Source organism: Fonticula alba, assembly GCF_000388065.1.
Source record: "Fonticula alba strain ATCC 38817 unplaced genomic scaffold supercont2.3, whole genome shotgun sequence".
Classification (NCBI taxonomy): Eukaryota; order Rotosphaerida; family Fonticulaceae; genus Fonticula; species Fonticula alba.
In genome coordinates this window covers 1,381,194-1,384,786 of record NW_009242973.1, presented here as the reverse complement: position 1 = coordinate 1,384,786, position 3,593 = coordinate 1,381,194, and the positions used below count along the sequence as shown (strand labels likewise).

Genomic DNA, 3,593 nt, shown 5'->3' with positions numbered 1-3,593 from the left:
GGGGGGCTCTGCCGGGACCCCCAGCGAAAGGCAAAAATGGGCGGAGCTGTGCGCGCGGGCGAGTTCGCTCCTCCTAGCCCGCGCTTTCGCGCGCGCGCGCGCGCACAGACACCCGCGCAAAAAGGACAGAGACCGGCGTTCGGTGACCGGATGGACAAGGGCGAATCAGTCGGCAGTAGCAAGCGGGAATGGCTAGAGGCGTGGCTCGCGTGCTCGAGTATCACGCGCAAAACAGACCGCCGGTACTGGAGTACCAGGAACGGGCCTCGCGTTCCCCGTCCGATCGCAGAGCGGCGCCAGGCGGTGAGCAAGACGAGGGAAGGGGGAGGACGCGGGGCGGCGTGGGACACTTTGCGGGCGGAGGGGGGTCAAGGGAAATGCGGGTATATTGGGTGCAGGTGCGTGCGTGCGCGCGAAAGGGCCCGATGCCCCTGCCTGCGCATGCACACGCTGTGCACAAGGCGCACGAGGCGACCGGTCGAGATTCCCATGCTTGCGAGCGTGCACAGACCGCAGGCACGTGGCGCTCCATCGTCGGCGGTCAATCTAAGGCAGACCTTCCCCCGAAGGGCGCTGGGCCTTGGCGGCTCTTGAGGGGTCGAGCGTCAGGCCCCCGCTCCCAGGGCTCAGCCTCCCGGGGGGGGGGGGGGGGGTGCTTCACTTCGTGTGGCGGCGATCCCGGTTCGGGGCAAAGCGGGTGTGCGCCCGCACGGGCAGAGACCCTGGCGGAGACCACTTGAAGAGGTTGTTGTACTCGGAGGATAGTTCATGTCGAAGGGGCGACTCTTGGGCCCCGGCACTCTCCATGAGCGGCACCAAATTTGACGCCAGCGATGGCTGCGCCCGGAAGAAGGGAACACCGGCTCTGCTCACGACGCTCTTCCGATCTCTGGCGGAGACCACTTGAAGAGGTTGTTGTACTCGGAGGATAGTTCATGTCGAAGGGGCGACTCTTGGGCCCCGGCACTCTCCATGAGCGGCACCAAATTTGACGCCAGCGATGGCTGCGCCCGGAAGAAGGGAACACCGGCTCTGCTGTTGCGCAGGGTGGTGGGGAAGAGCTTGGTGTAGGTGGCCACATCGCGGAAAATGGCACCCGGGGTGGGATGACGGAAGGCCATTGCCACCACCGAGTCAGGATACGCCAGGGCCAGAGGCGTGCAATGTGTCATGGCCAGAGCCAGCGACTCATAGTAAACTGACATGGGGGAGCCGGGGGCGCTGAGCAGGGACTCGATCAAGATCGGAAGAGCGTCGTGCATCGCGGAAAATGGCACCCGGGGTGGGATGACGGAAGGCCATTGCCACCACCGAGTCAGGATACGCCAGGGCCAGAGGCGTGCAATGTGTCATGGCCAGAGCCAGCGACTCATAGTAAACTGACATGGGGGAGCCGGGGGCGCTGAGCAGGGACTCGATCATGCCCGAGCAGGGGAAGGCGCCCATCCGATTGACATCCTTGAAGATGACCTGCCGGCGGGGAGGAGGCAAGTGGGAGACAGGGGCCAGTGGGAGAGCACGGAGATCGGGTCAGCTTTTCGTGGATGTGCCAGGACGCTTTTCCGCCTTCCGGCGAGGAGGCGAGAGAGCCGACGGAACGCACCTCCAGCGCCTTGTCCGGACGCGACATCGACGAGTAGACCTGCGCAAAGAGGAGCAACAGGGACCGCGAGATGGGGAAGGAGGCGTCGTTCAGCGATTGGCGAAGCCCCTCGAGGAAGTGCAGCGGGTGGTGCATCGCCGGAACTGCGTCCATCGGGCCACACAGGCAGCCAAGCGAGCGGGCAAGGACCCGAGCAGGGCGAAAGGGGGAAAAGAAAAGGGGGAGGGGGGAGGGCGGGGGCAAAGGAGCAGCCGGTAAGGAAGTGTCGAGGGACGGAGTGCGATGGGGTGGTCGATCGGGAAACGAACTCTTCGTGTCGCCGCTGCTCTCCTTGGCGCGAATGGAGCGCATGTACGGGAGCATCCAGTGGATACTCATGCTCTCAAGCAGGGCCTTTAGGGTGACGAAGTCCACCGGAATGCGCGGGTCGCTCTCAGAAGGGGTCCTACAAGAGGGAGCGCGCCAGCGGAGGAGAGGCCCGACAGAAGGAATGCCAAAGCCCGGTCAGTGGTGATGGTATTGAAGGAAAAGGGCACCGCGGGCATGACGGCATATCCGAAGGCCGAAACCCGATTTGGGAGGGAGGGGGGGGGGGGGGGGGCTGGCACGCACAGGGTGAAGTACTCGTTCCATAGATTGACCAGGCCGACAAAGTCGCTCGACCGGCTGGCTGACTCCATCATCTGGAGCGCCATGTCCCGGGTGATGGTGGTCCCATGGCGCCGGAGGTGCGCGGCGATCTCCTGCACAGTGGAGAAGGCCCCCTGGCAGCGGGTAAACGAGGTGAAGATCTCGAGCAAGATGGAGGACGGCGGAAGCCCACAGCTGTTGAGCATGCGCAGGAAGAGACCAGACGCGCGGGCCGGGTCTTGTTGCTTTGTGGTTGGGGAGCGAGGGGGAGGCCGGCACCGAGCAGGGCACATTAGCAAGCGGTCTAGCGTGTGCGCGTGTGCGCGTGTGCGCGTGTGGAGGACAAAGGAGGGGAGGCCGGCCCGGGCCCCAGGGTCGATGGATGACGGAGCACGCACCATCGACGCGCACTTGATGGCGTAGTTGAACGAGACGAAGTCCGGGCCGCCCAGGTGCGCGGTGATCAGGTTCAACTGATCCCACAGCACCCACATGGAGTGGTAGTCACGTCGGAGGAGGCAAATGTGCATCAGCAGGGTGAGATTCTTCTCCGAGAGAGCCTTCTCCTTGAGTAGGATGCTGACCACCTGGTCGAAGTCCCGGTTGCGGTAGTACACCTTGGCCAGGGAGGAGGCCGCATCGGTGCGGCTGAAGAAGGGGCCCTCGAACAGTCCTGCGGGGGGTCATTATCGAAAGGCGGGGGGGGGGAGAGGGGCACGCGCGGAGATGCCCGTGAAGCACGGCCGAGGCAACTGGTAAGAGGGAGACAAGAGAAAGAGCGCGGGCCAGCGTGTGCCGATCATGGTCAGGGCCGGCACGCACCATTGCGCTCGGCGTGCTGGAACAGACGCGTCGCCTCGACAACCATGGAGGGATCCTGGAGGGCGGTGGTGCTGTGCAGACGCAGGCGCATCAGCAGGCGGTCCTCGGTCAAGTGGGTTTTCTGAAAGGGAGGGTAAGTGACCACGAGCCGGCAGCCGCCAGATGCGACACATCGCCGAGAAGGCCGGCCAGCGAAGGGGCGGAGGCAGTGGCTGGCTTTCCGCGCGCGGAAGGCGCACACGCCAGGCCAAAGGGCAGGAATGGCAAGACCCACGCACCTCGATAATGCTGTCAATCATGCTGATGAACTCCCGATCATAGAAGTAGGCACTCATCTGGAGGCTCCGGATGAGGACCATGCGGATGCGGCCGCGCAGCGGGGCCAGGGTCGGATCGTGGACCGGATCAACCGACCCGTCCAGCGCCGCCGCCAAATCCAGGTACTCCTGCTGCAGCTGCGCCAGTGAAGCGCTGAACTTGCTGAAAAATTCATTTCGAAGCTGTGTGCGCGCGCGTGCGTGCGTGTGTGTGTGTGTGT

At 64.5% G+C, this 3,593-nt stretch overlaps 1 protein-coding gene across 1 annotated transcript in view; it reads left to right on the top strand.

Annotated features, from left to right (window-relative positions):
• The window catches only part of H696_02097 (hypothetical protein), a 7,478-nt gene that overhangs the window by 335 nt on the left and 3,550 nt on the right, over window positions 1–3,593 (top strand). The window lies entirely within an intron of this gene.